Consider the following 25,450-nt stretch of genomic DNA (forward strand, 5'->3'; position numbering starts at 1 on the left):
ACAGAAAATCTTGTTAGGTAAATGGTCCATTTCATACTTGATGTTAAGTAGTATAAACATATTCACACAGACCCAAAAGGCACTTACCAAACACCAAGCTCTCTGTGGAATTTCATGGCATCCAAGTTTCCATGATCACATGGTTATTTATTAGAATCATAAATCATTGGTCATTAATCATAGTTCTGCTAACCCCCAACAGCAGGTGTGTGGAATTATTTTTTTAACTTCAGTTTCTGAAACTTCTAGAACTTTTTAAACAGCCCAGTGTTTTAAAAAAAAAAGTATAAATCAGGTCTGAAGGCAGCTGAACAACCTGGGACTTGCTGCCAAAATCCAGTCTGCTGACTGCAGTTAGCTCTGACTTGAATCCAGTGCAATGAGTGCAAACTGTTGGGCTGCTGTGACTACAACGGTAGCACTGTAAAACCAACTAAGTTAGTTGGGTATCTGTGATAGATATAACATGAGGTTGGGCTGAGTTGATGGACCCAAAGAAGACGCTACCCATGAAACAAGAGACACACTCGAGCAGTGGAAACAGTACAGAAAAGAGCCACGAGGTTGATCCCAAGTGTCAGATGTCAGAGTTATGAGGAATGACTGGGGAAAATTGAGCTTTTTGGCCTGAAAAGGAAACAAAGGTGACCATGTAGACTTATGCAAGATTATTAAAGGCATAGAAAAAGTTAACTTGGAATATTACTTTAAATTAAACTGCATAAGTAGCAATAGGAACACACACGATTAAACTAGTAAAAGGTAGTTTTAGGACTGATATCGAGAAGTTCCTCTTAACACAAAGAATAATAAACATGTAAAATTAACTCCCAGATAGAGTAGTGGAAGCAAACACTCGGGAATCATTTAAGCAACAGGTGGATGCTACAATGTTAGTCCCTCTCGGGCGGATGAATTCAGATGGGCTGAATGGTCTTCTGGAACTGTACTGATCTTGTGGAGTAGGAAGAGAGTGAAGGGAAGAAGTTAATTTGGAAGCAGTGATCTGAGCTTTTGTATTTAGAAAATTGAAGGATGGAGGAAAGACTAAGGGATGGAAGAATTCCAGATCATTGAGATCTCGGGAAGGAATTTAGATATCAGAAAAAGAGAATTTATATAACAACTATCACATCCTCAGGATGTCCAAAAGTGCTCTTACAATCAATAGATAACTGTTTATTTGAAGTGTAGTCACTGTTATTTTATAGGCAAATACAGCAACCAACTTGTGCATAAACAATGATTGAATGAAAGGCCAGATACAGTCTTTCTATTTGTTTTGAGGGAGGAATGTTGGCCCAGACGCTAGGAGAACTCCTTGCTCTCCTTTCAGTGGTGCCAAGGGATCTTTAATGTCCATCTGAGTTGGCAGACTCACTGGACTCATTGTTTTAAGAACTCAGCATTCACCGAGCGTTAAACAGTGAATATGTGGGATGGATAATTCTTTTGTTATCTCACTTGATTTTCTTCAGTGATCAGTGAGCCTTTCCTCAGGGGATTGAATAGGCCGGGTTGAGTCAGTGGTGTACATGATTTGTGGATGGAGTGGGCCAACTGGTTAAATGGCCATTACTCATTCAATGATTTCTTATATTTTCCCCCAATAGGTGATGCCCGCTCCCATGCGTGGATTTGTCAGATGACATCATCATGAAGAGGTCACCCACCCAAACCCATCCCAAGCAGGGCCCATCATATGGAGAACTGATTGCTACCAAATACAAAGCATGATGGACAGGAGAAAGCCCTCTGCTCCATTCTGTACAACTGTAATGCCTTGTGCATCACAATACATCCAATCAAAGGCCATGTGAGCTCCTGGGAGAGACAGAGAACCAGATAAAAACCAGAAGCAAACCAATGTGGAAAATTGTTCGCTGAACCCATTAGGTAATCACAACTAGTCCATGAGCCCACTCTGACCCTGATTAATGTTGGACAGAACTGATCTTTTATACCACCCCAGCCAAAAACAAGTCCAGCTCTCCAGCATTAAAGACTGGATAAGTCAGCAAACTCTCTAATAGTACATTAAACTTTCCAATACTGTGCTCCTGGCATACTGCAGAAGTGCACGTTAGGAAAATATTGGCCCCCAGTTTCCACTGCTTACTTTTAAGCAGCATGAGATTTAAGACAGGAACTGACTGACAATGGGGGAGGTGCTGTGGAGAGAGGAGGAATAGTGGAAAATACAAAAGGAGACATGGACAGGACTGAAAAGGAGGCTGATGGGCAAACAAGGAGGGAATGAGCTCAAAATAGAGTCAGTAGTCATATTGCCTGTTAACGGCGGCGATGTGGCTGCCTCCATTTTGAAAGGGGCTACCAGGGAGCGTCCAAAGCATCCGCCTGTTTCAGGTGATGGGCCCCTATTAATGTATTGTAAAAAAGATGTAAATAGGACTCAGCCATTTTAGCTTGGAACTGATTGATTCCTGTGCCATGCACACACTGACCAGGTCCACAGGTGATGGAAGCGAAGAGGCCCCTCCACAAAGGTACGAAATTATTCATGGGAGTCCAAAGAAGATGGAATGCACAAAGATAATCTATGCATCTGCCTCCCTGTAACCCCCATCCTCCACGATCCTGGCTCCCCTGCAGCATATGTAAACATGATGAGCATGGCCTCTTGGTGTGTGATGTTAAACATGCATAAGGTGGAATTCCAGTATCTTCAAACCCTGCTCAAGAGTGGGGAGCATGCACAGTGAAATCTCACCAGTATGAAAGCATTGCAACATTAACCATTGCCACCTTCTGATAAGTCCTAAACCAGACAGTGGGTGAGAAAAGGAGTGGCAGGCGATGACCTCAAGGCTTGTTTTGTTGTTTTTCCTTTTCTGCTGCTAAAAATCCATTTAAAATATTTGTAATTAATATTAGCATATCCTGTTGTATAGGAATGGGACTTCATTTTAAAATGTCGACATTTTGGCTTGGATATTAGCAGGGGCAGTTATGGGTTCTTGGATGGAAAATGCAGTCCTGTTTTCCCTGCGTGTTGTGGAGTTACACAGCCTATGTCTCTTGGCCCTGACCAACAGTCATAGTGTCATATTCGGCACAGAAGGAGACCATTCGTCCCACTGAGTCCATGTTAGCTCTTCACGGAGCTATTCAATCAGTCTCATTCCCTCTAGCCCTGCAAGTCTATTTCTCTCAGGTGGCCATCCAATTTCCTGTTGAAGTCATTGTTTGTCTCCGCTTGCACCACCCTTGTGGGCAGCGGGTTCCAGGTCATTACCATCCGCTGTGTAAAAAAGTACTTCCTCATAGTCCCTCTGCATCTTTTGCCCAAAACTTTCAGTCTGTGTTCCCTAGTCCTTGTGCCATTTGTTAATGGGAACAGTTGTTCCTTGTCTAACTTATCTAAGCCAGTCATAATCTTGTACACTTCTATTAAATCTCCCCTCAATCTCTGTCGTTCTAAGGAGAACAAACCCAGCTTTTCCAACCTAACCTTGTAACTAAAATCCTCCATCCCTGGAACCATTCTGGTAAATCATGTTCCCCGGCTGGAAGTCAGCCTGATTGACAGGCTTGGCTTCCAGTCGGTTGGGGAGCACACCTGAGGAGGCCACAGGAGCTGTCGGGTCCGATCCCCGACCACAGGGGTCTAATTGTGTGCTAACATTCCACCCCCACCTCCCAGACAACCCCTCCCCACTGTCTGTTTTCTCTTCCCCATGCTGGTGTCTGGTATACACTACCTGATTAAGATCGGTTGCCAAGATTATTCATTGAACTCTACTGTTGTTGTAGAATGCAACTACCAGGATGGTAGCAGGTGAATTAGGTGGGCTTTGTTGTCCAGAAATTCCTACATAAAAACATAAGAAATAGGAGCTGGAATAGGCCATTTGGCCCCTTCAATAACATCACAATGCATCTTCTATGTCTACTCCACCTTCTCCCCATATCCTCTTGATATCCTTTGATTCTCGTATAGTTTAGACGTTTCCAGGGATCGCATTCAAAAAGACAAATGTTCTCATCCAAAACTAGACAGGTGGACCAACCAGTTAAAATAAAATCAAGGATACAACGCATAATTATGAGTAATTTTAATTCAGTGGGAGTTAATTTCTTTAAAGCCTTAAAATATTATTTTTCTCAGGTCATCTTCATGCCCCTATGACCATTAACAGAGTGTGAAAACCCCAGTATCGGGTAAGGTCCATTGTTGTTCTGAGAGCCTGATTAAAGATGGTGATCCAATGGCAACGGCATATCGACAGCTCCAGTATAGCAAGAAGCGAAGCTTCCAGAATCCACTGCACACCATGACGTTACCTCAGTGAGTGCTCAGCTTCTGCCTAAACTCAGAGCAAATCACTCGCACAGAAACATGCACACCATGCATGAGACAATATGCAGGCATATTAGAGTAAAAAAATCTGTGTACTTCCTGTCTGCAGTATTTTACTTCCTGTTACCAATGATTCCTATTCTAAATTCCTGCATCCAGCTTTATATTGGAACCTGCCTGTGTAAACTTGTCACATTGTAGTTGCAACCTCCCGCCAGCAGCTCAGTTTTCAATATCATTTTAAAATGGGGACTGAATTACATCGATATGCCCTGGTCCCTCAGCCCTCTGGCCCCACTGAACGCTACACATGTTCTTGATTTGCCATGCGCAATAGAAGGGCAACTGACCAAAATCTTGTGTAAAGCACAAATATTGCGTCAACAGACCCTTCCCACTGTTGTCATGAATTTTGATCCTATTTTTGCCGCAATATCTACCATTGTAAATTGCTATATCAACATTTCCCATTAATTTGACCACTGCCACCTGTCACAATGCAGTTGTAGGCTCCGGACATTAACCAGCTCCATGGAGCAACTTTCTGATCTCTCCCAACTTCACCATTGTCTTGTATCTAAAAAAAGAAATCTTATGTTGATCAACTCCACCACATCACAATAGAAAGTGGGAAAATTACTTCATTTTATAAACCAAACTTACAGTGTCGGTGTTGCACATTTAAAACTTCCAGGTAACTCATTCGAAATCCACTATCACATGCGTGTGCAAGCAGGGCTTGGGGTTTCGGAGGGTGTCGTAGTGTCCAGTATGCCTGGTTAACAGGTACAATTGAAGAATGTATTTGCTGAGGCTAATGGTTAGCCAGCAGGTGTAAGATTGTCAAAAGAAGAGAAACTTTACATCGATCTTTATGCCATTTGGCTAATGCATAGAATACAAATATGGCTCATTATATTGCATTTCTGGGCTGGTGATATTCTGTAATATGCTCATACTAACTCCACAAACATAGTATGACAATGTCGGTGTCAACCCAACGATGAACCTGGCAACTTCAACAAAAGCAAGTGTCATTTTTATTTGTCTTTTATTTGCTGTTTCTAAAACTTCTGACTTCCTGTCCCAACAGCTTGTTTCTTAAAAACAACAGAATGTGCAGGACATGTGTGAATCACACTTTGTGCTGACATTCACACACCCGGATGTAGGGCTCCATCATCAGCCCATCACCGACTGATGCACTTGTGATCACAAATGTCAGTATGGGAGACACTTTGTAAAGTGCGAGAGAGGAACAGAGAGAGGAAGAGAGTGTGAGAGATGGAAAGACATAGAGCGAGATCAGTTGGCACAGGGAGAGATAATTGTGACAATTTTCTCTTGTTCATCCATTGCTTCATTCCTAAAGAGGAGCTGGAGGAATTTGAAATCAAAAGACAACATTTAGTGAATAAATTGCCCTTTTAATGTGTGGTAATGTTCCTCTGCTGCCTTTTGCGTTTTCTCAACACATGGTTCCATTTTATAACAATTGCAACTTCTACATGAAGATAAATGTAAATTTATTCATCATACAAGTGTTCAGTAGGTAAAAATAACAAATGAACAGTAATAGCAGCACACTTTGGAGAGACTATTATTAACCTTCAAACCTTGCCTGCAACATATATTTCTGCACAGATTATCTTCATACTGACACATATACACCCAGAAAGACTGACACATGCAGCTACACAAGAAACAGACATGGTCCTACAGAGAGAAAGAGTTACTCAGAATGATACACAGTGAGACACAGAGACATGCATAAAGAGATATACGTATAGAGTAACAGACACAAACCGTCAAAGATTCAGACACATGATTAGAGACACAGACCGAGAAACACACACACACACAAACACACATTTGAAAATAACACTCAGACACACACGTACTATTTATTTGCAAATTACCTCTTTTCATTCAGGACCCTTTCTTTATTTGTTAAAATGTTTTGAATTTTCCAAAGATTATTTGTTTGAAAAATTTGTTTGAAAAGTATTTGTTCAGTCATCCTTCATTGTCCTACTTTGCCTCCTCTTCAAAGGTCAGTAATGATATTATCCAGACAATCTCTTGATCTGTTTACTTGCAGCTACAGTTCCAGTGACATGGAGCATGAAGACATAACTGGCTGGTATACAAGTAACCCATGAGACTGAATAGAAATTTAGAGGTGAGCCCTCGCGAGCAAGGGGCGCCAAGATAAGCAAGATGCTAATGATACTTACAGGGTTAGTGTCTTTCACATTATCAGCATTGTGGATTTTAGTTTCAGTACAATAAACCACCTGCTTGTAGTGAGTTTATATCTGTAATTGATGTCTATTTATAGAATACTAGCTAATCTCCCATGGCATTGCTCACAAGTAATCTTGGGTCTGCAGAAAGGTGCCTACTTGGTTGCTAACCTGACCTTTACCTTTAAGTTCCTTCCTCTAAATTGGAAAATTCAGGTCGTTGTAGCTACTTAGAAATCACTGATATGCATCAGTCTACAGTTGTAATTACTTGTAAATTTCAGGTGGCAGGTCAATAACTGGCTTTGCATCTGTAACTAAATATGACATTTGGTATGTCAAAGATGTACATCAGATTTCCAATACGTATCAGATTGGTGTAATGTAGTGAAAGAGTGCTACGAGCTTCTGTAATGTCATTGCAGCTGGTGTTCTTACCCACAGAGACCTGGAAACAGGGGACCGGATTTTGGTCCCACCCCGACAGCGGGTTTCGTGGCAGAGGGAGCCGGAAAATCGCGGCAGAATTGACTGCCATGGAACCTCGCTGGGGCCTTCAGGACTGGCCCCAGCAACCCCGCATCACCTACCTCTTCTCCAGGGCTCCAACACTGGGCCTGGGGCTGAGGCCTCTGCAGTACCGGCAGTGGCGACCACTTGCAGTGGGCGGGATCCCTGTCCCTATTAAGTCTCTAAAGGTATGGGGATTCTGCTTCCTTAATCTCTGACGGAAAAAGTCTGAAGGATCACTCCGGGGAGGCTCAAAAAAGGCAGAGGTGGGGGTTCCCCCTGTCTTTTCGGCCTGGCACCGGGAGCCCCATCTCCTGCATAAAATCCAGCCCAGGGAGAGGGTGATGGTTGGGCTTGGCATGGTCGATGTGCTATCTAACAATAGCAGGAACCGCCGTCCCTCCACTGCCATCCAGGAGCTAGAATGTGGGCAAGGCCAGACTGTCCACACACAAGCAGAAGGGAAGCAGCCTACAACAGGTCCATCTGAGGATCAGTCTCCGAGGTTGTAAGCCCATGATCCCAGGAGCCTCATAGAGTTGTTGAGCTGTTAGCCACCTCATAGGCTGTTGCCACAGTGATTCACTGAGAGAAAATGCCAGATTAGGTACTGGAGGAAGATACACATCAACTGATAGAAGGAGGAACTCCGTACACATACACTTGTGATCTTGGTCACACAGAGTCTGTTGTAAGGAATGTTCCCTGGAGAGCTGTGGTCTGGCTGGCAGATAGGTAGCATATGTGTTGGGCATTGTGATTTTATTGCAAGGATAGGGAAGTTGGTGGGAGGATTGGAAATGTTTCCGGTCCCTGCAGGATTTGGAAGAAAGTCGATTTGGGAGAATGAAAGTCTGGCAAAAAGCTCGTGCATCTGCCAAGGGTGCCTGAGGCACTGGATATTTGGCTTCCTCAGGAAGCCTTGTCCTCCAGCTGCTCTTCAGTGGACTAACAAAATAGGAGCAGCAGTGGGCCATTCAGACCCCTGGCCAATCAATTAGATCACGGCTGTTCTGCAGTTGCTCCTTGTGACTGCTTCTTTCAAGTACCATATTATGAAGAGTATAGCAGACTGCCATGATCTGGGCAAATTTGTTCTATGTAATGTTTCTGACTTGTCCAGACCCTGAAAGTGTTGCTGCAGCAGGTCTATGGTATCCTCCATGGCCTTGCTCTATCTGTGCTTGGCTGGGTGTCGGTGCGCAGGAGTTAACAACCAAAGCAACAGCAGATATCTTTGATCTCCTGGAACCTAATGTTTCAATTGCTGCATATCTGTAAATAATGCAGGCACATTCAGTGACATAAAATGAATGATAACTGCTGCTGGGGAATTGGGCATTGCCCTGTAGTATCATGTGTAGATGGTCACACACAAACTTCAACCTTGATAGAAGTTCATATCAGGGAACTCCTGTGCACAGGAGTACAAAGGACTATAAGGGACATAGGAACAGGGGGAAATCAATCAGCCCTCAAGGCTGTTCAACCATTCAAGTAGATCATGGCTGATCTGGATCTCAACTCCATTTACCTGCCTTAGCTCTGTATTCATATTAATCATATTCATATTCATATCAAGGCTCTTTTACACCATATCCCTTCAAACCCATACCTAGTAAAAATCCATCAATCTCAGTCTTGAAAACTTCAGCTGATCCAGCTTCCACAGCCTTTTGGGGGAAGTGAGTTCCAGGTTCCATGACTCACTGATGGTGTTAAACACTGAGTCACAATGCTGGCTCAGTAAGTGACACATCTTACTCATTTTTATTAAGATCTAGAGAATCCATTTGTCATGATCTGTTTTTACTACCGGTGCATGCAGCTCAGTCAGTTGCCAAGTTTACTCAGCTCTGCTGAATCTTTGCCAGACTAAACATTTCTGGTGAATGTAAGTACATTTTCAGTGTGAGAGGATTGCTGCAACATTGAAATCTCATTATGGTGTCTTGTGCAGGCCACTGCAGAATGTGGCATCCCACCTGCCAATCAAATGCCAATTCAAACAACTACAAAATAGGGGAATTGTCAGGCCTTTCTAATTCTTTTCCTGATGGGTAGTACTTTAAATGTAAAGCTTCTCTCATGATTTACTGTCCCATTTAAGGAGTTATCAGTGCATGCTAAAATGAATAATAATGTAAATCTCAGATACTCCTTATATTTATAAACCTCAGTGATAATAGGATCATATTATAGAACCAAATCTTTGGAAAGTTCACATTTATCGTCCTTCCCTCTAATTTAAGCAAAGCTGAGCAGTTCTTTTTGCCTGAACTCGTTATTTCAGAGCTCCAGTTTCAATATTGCCTAGCAGACTTGTGCCATAGGTTTATCCCCAGCCTCTGTTAATGCTTCTGAAAGATATGTGCTGTGAGAAGAAGGATGGGTCCCCCATCTATTTCCTTGAGTCAGAGAGCTCCATTAGCATGAGTTGCTTCTTGGCAGCTGTATCCTGGGAGGGAGATTTCTTAGAATTACATAGCATTTACAGCACTGAAGCAGACATTTCGGCCCAACTGATCCATACAGGCTGGTGTTTACACTCCACACAAGCCTCCCCCCACCCAGTTAGCTCAACAGCAAGTGGAAGTTGGGTTACAGGTTCGAGCCCTTGGATGACAATCCACAAGAGCAGAATGTTCTGCCGAATGTCAACACTGAAAAAAATGTGTTGTGAGGTCATTATATAGACTATATAGATGTAGATCGGATGAGATGTTAAACCGAGGCCCCAAAATTCCCGCTGAGGAGGACATAAAAGATCCCATGGCACTATTTCAAAGAACAGCAGGGGAATTACCCCAGTGTCCTGGCCAATATTTACCTCTCAATTAACATCACCAAAACAGAATATCTGGTCATTATCACATTGCTGTGCACAAAGTGCCTTTTGTGTTTCCTACATTACAACAGTGACTATTTTTCTTTGGCCTCCTTATCTCGAGAGACAATGGATAAGCGCCTGGAGGTGGTCAGTGGTTTGTGAAGCAGCGCCTGGAGTGGCTATAAAGGCCAATTCTAGAGTGACAGGCTCTTCCACAGGTGCTGCAGAGAAATTTGTTTGTCGGGGCTGTTACACAGTTGGCTCTCCCCTTGCGCCTCTGTCTTTTTCCCTGCCAACTACTAAGCCTCTTCGACTCGCCACACTTTAGCCCTGTCTTTATGGCTGTCCGCCAGCTCTGGCGGACGCTGGCAACTGACTCCCACGACTTGTGGTCAATGTCACAGGATTTCATGTCGCGTTTGCAGACGTCTTTAAAGCGGAGACATAGACGGCTGGTGGGTCTGATGCCAGTGGCGAGCTCGCTGTACAACGTGTCTTTGGGGATCCTGCCATCTTCCATGCGGCTCACATGGCCAAGTGACTATACTTCATAAGTATTTCATTGCTTGTAAAGTACTTTGGAATATCCTGAAGTTGTGAAAGGTGCTATACAAATGCAAGTCTTTCTTTCTGTGCATTGCTCTGCACATCAGAACCTTAACATATGCATGGAGTTCTGTTCATTGACCTCCAGCCTCTGGTGAAACATTAAATCATAGCACTCCCCACTCACAAATCCAGAAAGATTTCAGATGTGCCCACAAACAAATGCATCCTTTTCCCCTCGCAGTGCAGCGTTCTGAGTTTCAGGAAGGTCTTATGAAAACATTGTTGATTTCTTTCCTTTCCAAATTCATTTCAACCTGCTGTAAGTGAGTTATTCATTTAAACTGGTGTTCGTTAGAGTGAACAAAGAGAGACAGGTTTACTTAAATTGGACACGGGGGTAAGAGGGAAATATTTGTTGTCCTGGTTTTGGGAAGGGTGGGGGGGTGGTTGAAATATTTAATTTTGTGCTCGTAAGGGCCTGTGCCTGTGTTAAACATTTTTTGATAGTCGCTGCTCCCTCCACCTACAGTGGGTGAATGTATTGTCCAGTGTGGTACAAAGCACATGGGCCAGATAAGTCAAAGGCTTGATGCATTTTAGCTGAATTCAGCCAGGCTGGTTGTGGGAGCATTCCATTTAGCCTTAGAATCTCTTGACTAAGGAGGAGACAAACCAACCAGGGTTCCTAATGGCAGGTTTATTTTTGGCTAGCAAAGATGTATGTTGTATATTTGATTCTTTTAGTTGGTGTGAAAGATTCATTCATGTTTACCTTTAAATGTCTCGACTTAGTTGAGCACAATAGAAAATAGGCCTTTGACAAGGTCCCGCATGGTAGACTGATCCAGAAGGTTCAAACACATGGGATCCAGGGTGAGCTGGCCAATTGGATACAAAATTGGCTTGGTGACAGGAGGCAGAGGGTGGTAGTGGAGGGTTGTTTTTCAGATTGGAGCCCGGTGACCAGTGGTGTGCCGCAGGGATCGGTGCTGGGCCCTCTGTTTTTTGTCATATATATTAATGACTTGAATGTGTATGTAGGGGGCATGATTAGTAAGTTTGCAGATGACACCAAAATTGGTGGTATAGTGGACAGTGAAGAAGGTTACAACAGGATATAGATCAACTGGGAAAGTGGACAAGGGATTGGGCAAATGGAATTTAATGTAGACAAGTGCAAAGTGATGCATTTTGGGAAGTTAAACCAGGGCAGGGCAGGCCCCTGGGGAATGTTGTTGAGCAGAGAGACCTTGGGGTGCAAGTATATAGTTCCCTGAAAGTGGCAACACAGGTAGACAGGGTGGTGAAGAAGGTGTATGGCATGCTTGCCTTCATTGGCCGAGGCATTGAGTACAAGAGTTGGGACGTCATGTTACAGTTGTACATAACGTTGGTTAGGCCGCACTTGAAGTACTGTGTGCAGTTCTGGTTGCTGCACGACAGGAAAGATGTGATTAAGCTAGAGAGGGTGCAGAAAAGATTCACAAGGATGTTGCCTGGTTTGGAGGGCTTGAGTTATAAAGAGAGATTGGATAGGCTGGGTCTGCTTTCCCTGGAGCAAAGGAGGCTGAGAGGGGACATGATAGAGGTAGATAAAATTATGAAAGGCATAGATAGGGTAGATAGCCAGAGTCTGTTTCCCATGGTAGAGGTGTCCAAAACTAGAGGGCCTAGATTTAAGGTGAGAGGGAGGAGGTTTAAAGGGGATCAAAGGGGTAAATTTTTCACACAAAGAATAGTGGGTATCTGGAATGAGCTGCCAGAGGAGGTGGTGGAGGCAGGAACAGTAGCAACATTTAAAAGGCATCTGGACAGGCACTTGAATGAGCAAGGCATAGAGGGATATGGAATTAATGCAGGCAGGTGGGATTAGTATAGATAGGCATTATGGTCGGCATGGACGCGGTGGGCCGAAGGGCCTGTTTCTATGCTGTACGACTCTATGACTCTATAAAAGCAGAAATTTCCACTACCTCCACAACTCACTAGTTCACAGGTTTAGGTGCGAGCATATTGAAGATAGGAGTGTGCCAAGGTTTTCATTTGTAAGTTGCAGCTGTAATGCGAGCTTTATGGGGATGCAAGGTCAGTAGTTGAAAGGGCTGTAAGATTGTCTGATAGTTTGCCGGATAACATTTTGTGACATACATACTTGCACTTAGTGACTGGCATTGTTGGCTGAGCTTGTCTCCGTTCTTTAACCAATCGGTACAGCTGCAGTGGCTATCCCATCGATTTGGTTGCGATATTCACAAAGAACATGAAGAAAAGAAACTTTGGAGAAATTGTACAGGGTTTCTGTCAAAATTTCTGATAACATAGTGACCCCCCCTTTCACTAGCAACCATGATCCCGCAAATTATGATAAAATCTGTGTTTGAATTTCGGCAAACAAGGGACAAGGACAACGCTCCAGTTACAGTAACTTTTGGGGATAGAGTACCACAGGCCAGAGAAGCGCTGAACAAAACGTGATTATTAATGTTCCACGTAGATTTTTCAAATTGATGCAGAATATTGAGGTGCAGCTGTAACTGCTCTTGTGTTGCCGGTTTGAACACTCTTCTTTGGCCTCCTTATCTCGAGAGACAATGGATCAGCGCCTGGAGGTGGTCAGTGGTTTGTGGAGCAGCGCCTGGAGTGGCTATAAAGGCTAATTCTAGAGTGACAGGCTCTTCCACAGGTGCTGCAGAGAAATTTGTTTGTCGGGGCTGTTACACAGTTGGCTCTCCCCTTGCGCTTCTGTCTTTTTTCCTGCCAACTACTAAGTCTCTTCGACTCGCCACACTTTAGCCCCGCCTTTATGGCTGCCCGCCAGCTCTGGCGATCGCTGGCAACTGACTCCCACGACTTGTGATCAATGTCACAGGATTTCATGTCGCATTTGCAGACGTCTTTAAAACGGAGACATGGACGGCCGGTGGGTCTGATACCAGTGGCGAGCTTGCTGTACAATGTGTCTTTGGGGATCCTGCCATCTTCCATGCGGCTCACATGGCCATCTCAAGCGCCACTGACTCAGTAGTGTGTATAAGCTGGGGATGTTGGCCGCCTCGAGGACTTCTGTATTGGAGATACGGTCCTGCCACCTGATGCCAAGGATTCTCCGGAGGTAGCGAAGATGGAATGAATTGAGACATCGCTTTTGGCTGGCATACGTTGTCCAGGCCTCGCTGCCATAGAGCAAGGTACTGAGGACACAGGCCTGATACACTCGGACTTTTGTGTTCCGAGTCAGTGCGCCATTTTCCCACACTCTCTTGGCCAGTCTGGACATAGCAGTGGAAGCCTTTACCATGCGCTTGTTGATTTCTGCATCTAGAGACAGGTTACTGGTGATAGTTGAGCCTAGGTAGGTGAACTCTTGAACCACTTCCAGAGCGTTGTCGCCAATATTGATGGATGGAGCATTTCTGACGTCCTGCCCCATGATGTTGGTTTTCTTGAGGCTGATGGTTAGGCCAAATTCATTGCAGGCAGCTGCAAACCTGTCGATGAGACTCTGCAGGCACTCTTCAGTGTGAGATGTTAAAGCAGCATCGTCAGCAAAGAGGAGTTCCCTGATGAGGACTTCGCTCTTAGACGGGCAAGGTTGAACAACCTGCCCCCTGATCTTGTGTGGAGGAAAATTCCTTCTTCAGAGGACTTGAATGCATGTGAAAGCAGCAGGGAGAAGAAAATCCCAAAAAGTGTGGGTGCGAAAACACAGCCCTGTTTCACACCACTTAGGATAGGAAAGGGGTCTGATGAGGTGCCGCTATGTTGAATTGTGCCTTTCATATTGTCATGGAATGAGGTGATGATACTTAGTAGCTTTGGTGGACATCCGATCTTTTCTAGTAGTCTGAAGAGACCACGTCTGCTGTCGAGGTCAAAGGCTTTGGTGAGATCAATGAAAGCAATGTAGAGGGGCATCTGTTGTTCACGGCATTTCTCCTGTATCTGACGAAGGGAGAACAGCATGTCAACGGTCGATCTCTCTGCACGAAAGCCACACTGTGCCTCAGAGTAGACGCACTCGGCCAGCTTCTGGAGCCTGTTTAGAGCAACTCGAGCAAAGACTTTCCCCACTATGCTGAACAGGGAGATTCCACGGTAGTTGTTGCAGTCACCGCGGTCACCTTTGTTTTTATAGAGGGTGATGATATTGGCATCGCGCATGTCCTTGGGTACTGCTCCCTCGTCCCAGCACAGGCATAGCAGTTCATGTAGTGCTGAGAGTATAGCAGGCTTGGCACTCTTGATTATTTCAGGGGTAATGCTGTCCTTCCCAGGTGCTTTTCCGCTGGCTAGAGAATCAATGGCATCATTGAGTTCCGATTTGGTTGGCTGTATGTCCAGCTCATCCATGACTGGTAGAGGCTGGGCTGCATTGAGGGCAGTCTCAGTGACAACATTCTCCCTGGAGTACAGTTCTAGGTAGTGCTCAACCCAGCGGTCCATTTGTTTGCGTTGGTCAGTGATTATGTCCCCTGATTTAGATTTGAGGGGGGCAATCTTCTTGATGGTTGGCCCAAGAGCTCTCTTAATGCCATCATACATTCCTCTGATGTTTCTGGTGTCTAAGGCCAGCTGAATAGGACTGCATAGGTGTTGCCAGTAGTCGTTTGCGCAGCGCCTAGCTGTTCTTTGTGCAGTGCTTTTGAACACTAGGGTCTGCCTTAAGCATCTGTGGTGTTGCTCCTGTCATAATCTTAACAGAAGTGTAACAGCCCCAGCCTGTTGCTTTGCGAGAATGAGTGTAGGCTTGGTGTAATCGTAAACTCTCACTTCTCAATTTATTACAAGATTAAAGCAGAGCCACAGCCCCACCTGTCAGTATAAATGGCCTTTTTGTTCCCTCATTGTGCATCAATTGATTGTATCTAGGTGACCTTTGCCTGCATTGACATTGCTATTCTTTGCATCAGTTAACCACATGTAATGCTGAGCTGCTGAAAAAAATAACGGGACATTAGGAGGATTAGTCTAAAAAATGATTCCTCATATTACTGTAAACTCAACACCACAGTTTAAAAGGCAATGATGCCAAACACAGAAAATTTGATGTGTTTTTAACTTGTTAAACAAAAGTTATTGCAATGAAAATTCCATCCTACACTTTTACAATGATATTTGATATAAATCCATTCCTGGTGTGAATTTTGTTGGGATAATCTTTACATTGTTGTATCGGAATCTGTGTTATTTTACTTCATCATTTATTAGAGATCACTGTTAAGTCTTTGTTAGTTTACAGGTTAAATAACAGGATTTATCAACACTGTTCAGTTGACAGTGAATGGCATGTGCTTGTAGATTAGAGAACCCTCCTAGATACTGCCCCTCAGCTGCCAAGAGGGCAGGTGGGTAATGTCATTGCTTTCACCCAGCATAGATTAGGAACCAAGCACCTACACCAATCACATTGTGCTTGAGTGCTTTGGTAGAGATTGAGGGAACAATGGTGGATGAAATATGATACCAATGAGTGCAATGTGTAATCCGGATAGGAAGTAAACCTGGACATTATATAAAAAAAGTCTCGCAGTTATGTAGCACTTTTCACAATCACCAGACATCTCAAAGTAGTTTACAGCCAGTGAAGTATTTTGGAAGTGTAGTCGCTGTTGTAATATAGGAAACCCTGCAACCAATTTGTTCACAGCAAACTCCCGCTCACAGCAACATGCTAATGATCAGATAATCTTTTTTTCTGCAATGTTGATTGAGGGAAAAAACATTGGCCAGGACACCTCCACTGCTCTTCTTTGAGATAGTGCCATGGGATCATTCACATCCACAGGCAGATAAGGCATCATCAGAAAGACAGAATAGAGCAGCAGTCCCTCCATATTACACTGGAGCATCAGCCTTGATTTTTGTACTCAAGCCCTGCAGTGAGACTTGAACCTTATGAGTTAGAGGTGAGAGTGCTACCTACTAAACCACAGCTGACACACTGATGATGTGAAGTGTAGAAGTACTTAATGATAAAAGTGAGAGAGATGTAAGGGTACTAATGAACTTTGCTGCTGTGTGTTTTGCGTACAATCAACAAACACTGACATATATTACAGAGCACCTCCAGTATCCAGGGAAGAGCATTCAAGCTCTGTCTTTCTTTTGGGCCTCCTTATCTCGAGAGACAATGGATAAGCGCCTGGAGGTGGTCAGTGGTTTGTGAAGCAGCGCCTGGAGTGGCTATAAAGGCCAATTCTAGAGTGACAGGCTCTTCCACAGGTGCTGCAGAAAAATGTGTTTGTCGGGGCTGTTGCACAGTTGGCTCTCCCCTTGCGCCTCTGTCTTTTTTCCTGCCAACTACTAAGTCTCTTCGACTTGCCACATTTTAGCCCCGTCTTTATGGCTGCCCGCCAGCTCTGGCGAACGCTGGCAACTGACTCCCACGACTTGTGATCAATGTCACAGGATTTCATGTCGCGTTTGCAGACGTCTTTATAGCGGAGACATGGACGGCCGGTGGGTCTGATACCAGTGGCGAGTTCGCTGTACAATGTGTCTTTGGGGATCCTGCCATCTTCCATGCGGCTCACATGGCCAAGCCATCTCAAGCGCCACTGACTCAGTCGTGTGTATAAGTTGGGGATGTTGGCCGCCTCGAGGACTTCTGTGTTGGAGATACGGTCCTGCCACCTGATGCCAAGTATTCTCCGGAGGCAGCGAAGATGGAATGAATTGCAAGCTCTGTCAATGGTGTAGAAACAAACCACAAAACTGAATCCTAGCTTCACAGGTAATATTGGAGAAACTTAGGCTTGCTTTGGTCATGTAACGTCATGTAGGAATGAAGCAATGATACACTTTGCTGACATTTCTGTCATTTCATTCTGTTGTATCTGTAAATAAACCAAAGGGTTTGCCAAAGACTTCTTTATGAAAACAGGGCCCCTCAATAAATGCAATTCTTTACAGCTGCTACAAGAGTTGACCAATTTCATTAATCTTTCTTTATTCCCCTCTCGATCTTAAGCAGAATGGATTTGTGAAAGTTAAAGCTTTATGATTCAACAACCATCAATTATTTTAGTATTTATGGCAGTGATAGACTGGCTGCAACAACAGTTGAATCAGTGAGAACTTCAAAAACACATCTAAGAATTGTGTGAGAATAAGCCACTTGCTTTTCTTGCTACACTGAGCCATGCAGACCAGGAAGGTTACAGGGTCAATCCCTACAATTAATCATTTGGGCTGAAGAGCAGAAAACAGTCAGTCAGTGTTTGTGTTCCTGACTGTCACCCAGTGACTCCTTTGGAATCTGTGAATGTTGGCTACAGCCTGGATCAGGCTTTGTTAAATAATCCACTGATAAGTCATGTCTAAGCCTAAATATGAAGAATGGATGCCAGCATGGAATCATACTCCAACAATGGGTCAGCACCTTGAGCAGAGGTAAGAAGAAAGCTGAGAGAAGATGATACTTAGTGTGCAGTCCTATAATTGCAAACACTTTGGGAGTGAAATTGGACTCAGTAGTGCCTGTTTTCTGGGTGCTGCAAAGCCTCTTAAATTTCCAAAATGTCATTCACAGCAACTGTACACGCTTCTGCTGGGATGTGCAGCAGATGTTATGTTTGTAAAGGGCTCTGTGCACACACATGTTCTGACTGCCGGCAGCATCCGGAGCAGAAAGATCGTGACATCAGCTGACTTCACGCCAGCATTGCCATTTTGGAACTTAACGCTCCAGAGAATGCCACCTCTTAAACTCGTACAGCTGACCATGCGTTCAAAGACATGAAGGACCCCCCCTCCCCCCAATCAATGCTATTTAAAAGGATCATCAACTACTTGCAGGTTAATTGCTGGATTATTTCTTCTGGCTGTTGCTACCAGTGACTCCATGGGGTCAGCACTTCTGTACAGGGATTAAAACATGCAGGCGTGTCTCTCCCCCTCCCGTTAATTCCTGCTGCCTCCAGATCCCTGACACCTTCACCTGCAAGAAAGAGGGAAGTGAGTCAGTGAGTGTCGTGCAAAATGTATGGGTGATGTGGCTGTCACGGTTGAATAGCTGCCAATGTGTTCAAGATTTGAGATGTGGGTGCGAGGTTTGCAACAGTGCTAAGTATGTGAGGGTGAGGAAATGTATATAAATATTAGGTACAAGTACTGGTTGAAAGAGATTATTGTTAGGTAGGTGATGCGGGTGTAGTGAATCAAACAGTGGATGAGGGTAGTGGTGCAGTTGATAGGATATGACATTTGAAGATGCATTCACTGACCTTGATAGCTCTTGTAAGATCATTAAACTTCTTCCTGCACTGCATCCAGGTCCTTGGGGCTACATTCCTAGCATTGACCTCCAAGAATATCACTTGCCACTGCCCTCTGAACATGTGTCTGGAGACCACCACTCCATCCAGCCCCGAGGATACAGGACATCTCTCCTTTCCACCTCTTCCACCAAGACACCCAGTGCAACATGTGAAAACCTCGGTGCTCACTCTCTCCCATGGTCAGCCATAGTTGATCCTTCCACAGCACAGTATTCAGACTGATCTCAGCACTTCCCGCAGCCATAATGCACCTCCGCTTTGAGGAACACAGGCTAGCTTTAAGTAGTATTAGCCGCTCATGATATCGGGCCCCCTGCTGGCACAAGGGGCGAATGAACAGCACACAGAGTACTAGCTACAGAAATGAGCAGGCAGCATGGAGTTGGTGTCCTGCTGGCATTGCAATGAACGAGTGCAGGTTAATTACGCATTGCAACCCTGAGCCTGTTTTCAGAAGCTTTTCAATTTATTTCTTAATCTAGATTTAACACCTCCTCTCCCACAAGCAAATTACAATATCCCTGTGAGGTGCTGTGATGTCACAATATATATTCTATTTATATTGAACACCCAAAATGGGATAAGATTAAAACATTTCCTGTAAAGGACATGTGGTTGAATTGTTGCAGGTTGTTTATGTGTGGGATTAGGTAATGTCCTTCTGAATAATTCAGTTTCCTCATTTACTCTTTTTAAAGGAGGGAGTTACTGAAATTTTCACTGACTTCTCAATTGTTGTTCCTTCCAATCCATCTTTGCCATAAATATTTCAGTAATTCTGACAGCTGTATCATATGACTTCAAAACTTTTACAAATCCATTATCTCTAAAATCGGGAGGGGAAATGAGAGATTAATGGAGTAAATCACTTCTAGTCAAATGAGCCACAACTCACGTAAAATAAAACTGAATTTCCCACTATTTCCTTGGATTAAGTACATTGATTAAACAGTTGAATGTTTAATTTGCAAGCAGATTATTTTCCAAATGACAGGTGTTATTACAACCTGTAATAATTGATATTACTGTAACTCATTAAAAGATAGCTCACCCAATACACCTTCTTCTTCTTAGGCAGTCCCTTGCGATCGGGGATGACTTGCTTCCACTCCAATTCAGTACTTCCTAGCATGGCTAATGAGTCGGATGCTCAAACCGCAGAGTCTACCACATATGGAGCAGGTGGTGTTTGAAGAGTTGGGTAGGCGAGTTACTGGGGGGGCTGTGCACTCCTTCCACTGCCTGGACTTGGCTTCCACGTGTTCCCATCAATATCTCACGAGGTGCTCGGTACCCTCCCAAATGCACCTTCCCCACTTTGAGCAGTTGAGGGACATGGACTCCCATGAGTCAGTGGGTATGTTGGATTTCTTCAGGGATGCCTTGAGAACGTCCCTAAAGTGTTTCCCCTGTTCTCCTGGGAGTCTTTTGCCACGGTGAAGCTCAGAGTAGAGCAGTTGCTTTGGGAGCCTAGTGTCAGGCATGTGAGTGATGTGGACTGTCCAGTGAAGCTGGTTGTGGGTGATTAGCACCTCAATGCTGGGAACGTTGGCTTGGGAGAAGGTGCTGACATCAGACTACCGATCCCGCCAATGAATGTGAAGGATTTTGCAGAGACAGCATTGGTGGTATTTCTCCAGTGTCTTGAAGTGCCTTCTGTAGATTGTCCAAGTCTCTGAGGTTTATAGGAGTGCAGGGATCACTGCTGGCTGGTAAACCAGGATCTCAGTTCCAGGTTTGAGGTCCTGATCCTCCAATACTCTCTTCCTCAGTCGGCCAAAGGCAGAGCTGGCACATTGAAGCCAGTGGTGAATTCATTATCTATTTCTGCCTTCGCTGAGAGGAGATTCCCGAGTTATGGAAAATAGTCCATACTTTCCAGGGTCGCACTGTGGATCCTGATCAATGGAGGACAATGTTATGCTTAGTAAACCTTAATATCAGTGACACAGCATACTATACCCAAAGCAATATTCATTACTATAAACCACACGACATTCATGGTTATAACCCACATACATTCATCCCTAAAATCTATTAATCTCAGTCTTGCATATAGTCACTGGCATCAACAGTCCTGTGCTGTGCCCTCTCAGATGGACATAAAAGTTTCCACAACTCTATTTCAAAGAACAAGAGTGTTCTCCCAGGTGTCCTGGCCAATATTTATCCCTCAACCAACACCTTAAAACAGATTATCTGGTCATTAGTACATGTGGGATCTTGCTGTCCATTTATTCTTACTTTCTTTGCACTCTAAATATGGTATTGATATACACTTTTGAAGCAATTTAAAATGACTTCTGATCCTAAACCAGCTCATTGCATCATTGGATCCAGTCTCGCCTACCACTGTGTTGGTGACGATGATTAACATTGATGTTAATGCAGATCCCTTACCATGTCAAAGCCAGCATGCTTTTTTTTAAGAATACATTTGTTCTTCAGCAGCTAGTAGTCAATACCCAGTGATATCTCCTCAGTCCCAGTGCCATGCTCTGAGTAGTTTATCGGGAAATCGTGAATGAACTACCGACATCTCTCGGTCCATTCATTAAAAAATCACAGACAGTGCACCCCTATCCTTCATAAGAACATAAGAAATAAAAGCAGGAATAGGCCATTCAGCCCTTCAAGTCTGCCCCGCCATTCAATAAGATCATAGCTGATCTGTCCCAGGCCTCAACTCCTCTTTCGGGCCTGCTCCGCATACCCCTCGACTCCCCGAGATTTCAAAAATCTATCCACCTCCTCCTTAAATACATTTAGTGATCTTACCTCCACAACTCTCCGAGGCAGAGAATTCTAGAGCTTCATCGCCCTCTGAGAGAAGAAATTCCTTCACATCTCAGTTTTAAATGTGTGCCCCTTTATTCTGTAACTATATCCCCTAGTTCAAGATTCCCCCACCAGTGGAAACATATTCTCAACATCTACCCTGTCGAGCCCCCTTAGAATCTTATATGTTTCAATAAGATCACCTCTCATTCTTCTAAACTCCAATGAATAAAGGCTTAACCTGTTCAGCCGTTAATGATAAGACAACCCCTTCATCCCAGGGATCAGCCTACTGAACCTTTTCTGAACTGCCTCCAATGCTAGTATCTTCTTCTTCTTCTTTGGCCTCCTTGTCTCAAGAGACAATGGATACGCGCCTAGAGGTGGTCAGTGGTTTGTGAAGCAGCGCCTGGAGTGGCTATAAAGTCCAATTCTAGAGTGACAGACTCTTCCACAGGTGCTGCAGAAGAAATTGGTTGTCGGGGCTGTTACACAGTTGGTTCTCCCCTTGCGCTCTGTCTTTTTTCCTGCCAACTGCTAAGTCTCTTCGACTCGCCACTCTTTAGCCCCGCCTTTATGACAGTCCGCCAGCTCTGGCGATCACTGGCAACTGACACTCACGACTTGTGGTCAATGTCACAGGACTTCATGTCGCATTTGCAGACGTCTTTAAAGCGGAGACATGGACGGCCGGTGGGTCTGATACCAGTGATGAGCTCGCTGTACAATTTGTCCTTGGGGATCCTGCCATCTTCCATGCGGCTCACACGGCCAAGCCATCTCAAGCGCCGCTGGCTCAGTAGGGTGCATATGCTGGGGATGTTGGCTGCCTCGAGGTCTTCTGCTTTGGAGATACGATCCTGCCACCTGATGCCAAGGATTCTCTGGAGGCAGCGAAGATGGAATGAATTGAGACGTCGCTCTTGGCTGACATACGTTGTCCAGGCCTCGCTGCTGTAGAGTAAGGTACTGAGGACACAGGCTTGATACACTCGGACTTTTGTGTTCCGTGTCAGTGCGCCATTTTCCCACACTCTCTTGGCCAGTCTGGACATAGCAGTGGAAGCCTTTCCCATGCACTTGTTGATTTCTGCATCTAGAGACAGGTTACTGGTGATAGTTGAGCCTAGGTAGGTGAACTCTTGAACCACTTCCAGAGCATGGTCGCCAATATTGATGGATGGAGCATTTCTGACGTCCAGTCCCATGATGTTCGTTTTATTGAGGCTGATGGTTAGGCCAAATTCGTTGCAGGCAGCCACAATCCTGTCGATGAGTCTCTGCAGACACTCTTCTGTGTGGGATGTTAATGCAGCATCGTCAGCAAAGAGGAGTTCCCTGATGAGGACTTTCCGTACTTTGGTCTTCGCTCTTAGACAGGCAAGGTTGAACAACCTGCCACCTGATCTTGTGTGGAGGAAAATTCCTTCTTCTGAAGACTTGAATGCATGTGAGAGCAGCAGGGAGAAGAAGATCCCAAATAGTGTAGGTGTGAGAACACAGCCCTGTTTCACGCCACTCAGGATAGGAAAGGGGTCTGATGAGGCGCCGCTATGCTGAATTGTGCCTTTCATATTGTCATGGAATGAGGTGATGCTACTTAGTAGCTGTGGTGGGCATCCAATCTTTTCTAGTAGTCTGAAGAGACCACGTCTGCTGACGAGGTCAAAGGCTTTGCTGAGATCTATGAAAGCAACGTAGAGGGGCATCTGTTGTTCGCGGCATTTCTCCTGTAGCTGGCGAAGGGAGAACAGCATGTCTATGGTGGATTTCTCTGCTCGAAAGCCACACTGTGCCTCAGGGTAGACGCACTCGGTTAGCTTCTGGCGCCTGTTTAAAATGACTTGAGCGAAGACTTTCACCACTATGCTGTGAAGGGAGATTCCATGGTAGTTGTTGCAGTCACCGCGGTCACCCTTGTTCTTATAGAGGGTGATGATATTGTCATCACGCATGTCCTGTGGTACTGCTCCCTCATCTCAGCACAGGCAAAGCTAATCATGGAGTGCTGAGAGTATAGCAGGCTTGGCACTCTTGATTATTTCAGGGGTAATGCCGACCTTCCCAGGGGCTTTCCCACTGGCTAGAGAATCAATGTGATCACTGAGTTCCGATTTTGTTGGCTGTTTGTCCAGCTCATCCATGACTGGCAGATACTGGGCTGCATTGAGGGCAGAAACAGTGACAACATTTTCCCTGGAGTACAGTTCTAGATAGTGCTCCACCCTGCGGTCCATTTGCTTGCCTTGGTCAGTGATCGTTTCCCCTGATTTAGACTTGAGGGAGGCGATCTTCCTGATGGTTGGCCCAAAAGCTCTCTTAATGCCATCATACATTCCTCTGATGTTTCCAGTGTCAGAGGCCAGCTGAATACGACTGCATAGGTGTTGGTAGTAGTCATTTGCGCAGCGCCTGGCTGTTCTTTGTGCAGTGTTTCTGGCTGCTTTAAGTGCTACGGATGTTAACTCGCTGGGGGCTTTCTTGTAGTTCAACAGTGCAGTGCGCTTAGCAGCTATGACAGGTTCCAGCTCTTCAAAATGAGATTAAAACCAATCTGCATTCTGCTTCACACATTTGCCATAGGTGGTCATTGCTGAGCCATAGATGGCGTCTCTGATGTGGGCCCACTTGGTCTCTGCATCCCCTGTAGGAGTGTTTTGAAGGACTTTTTCAAGTGAATTTAGAAACTTATGTAACAGCTGTGGATAAGAAATTCTGCTCGTGTTGATGCGCAGGTGGCCCTTCTGCTTGGAGTGATGTAGCTTCTTTGGTCTGAGTCTAACCTTGCTGCACACCAGGGAGTGGTCGGTGTCGCAGTCCGCACTGTGGAAGCTGCGTGTGATTTGAACGCTGTTTAAAGAGGCTCACCTTGTGACCATGAGGTCCAGCTGGTGCCAACGACGTGATCTTGGGTGCCTCCAAGAAACCTGGTGACAGGACGAGTTGGTGATGCAGAGGTTGTGATAGGTACACAACTCCAGCAGTCTCTATCCATTCTCATTCATCCTTCCAATGCCATTGCGCCCAAGGCAGGAGGGCCATGAGTCATGGTCGGCCCCAACCCTGGCATTAAAGTCCCCCAGCAGGAACAAATGTTCCGTATTGGGAATGCTACTAATGATATTATGGATAATGCTAGTATATCCTTCCTTAAATACGGGGACCAAAACTAAATGTAGTACTCCAGGTGTGGCCTCACCAACACCCTGTACAGTTGTAACAGGACTTCCCTATTTTTAAACTCTAGCCCCCTTGCAATAAAGGCCAAATTCCATTTGCCTTCCTAATTACTTGCTGCACCTACATGCTAACCTTTTGTCTTTCATATACAAGAACACCCAGATCCCTCTGTACTTCAGTATTTTGTAGTCTTTCTCCATCTGAATAATAATCTGCCTTTTGATTCTTCCTACCAAAGTGGATGACCTCACACTTTCCCACATTGAACTCCATCTGCCAAGTTTTTGCCCACTCACTTAACCTATCTATATCCCTTTGCAGATTATTTATGTCCTCATCACAACAAGCCTTCCCACCTATTTTTGTATCATCAGCAAATTTGGATACACTACACTCTGTCTCTTCCTCCAAGTCATTAATGTAGATAGTAAATAATTGAGGCCCTCGGACCGATCCTTGTGGCACCCAACTAGTTACAGCTTTCCAACCTGAAAAAGACCCATTGATTCCGACTCTCTGCCTTCTGTGTGTTAGCCAATCCTCAATCCATGCCAACACATTACCCCCAATACTCTGAGCTCCTATTTTGTACAATAACCTTTTATGTGGCACCTTATTGAACACCTTCTGAAAATCCAAATACACTACATCTACCAGTTCCCCTTTATCCACTCTGCTTGTTATATCCTCAAAGAACTCTAACAAATTTGTCAAACATGATTTCCCTTTCATAAAACCATGTTGACTCTGTTTGATT

This window comes from Heterodontus francisci, chromosome 7, assembly GCF_036365525.1.
Source record: "Heterodontus francisci isolate sHetFra1 chromosome 7, sHetFra1.hap1, whole genome shotgun sequence".
In the NCBI taxonomy this organism is placed as follows: Eukaryota; Metazoa; Chordata; class Chondrichthyes; order Heterodontiformes; family Heterodontidae; genus Heterodontus; species Heterodontus francisci.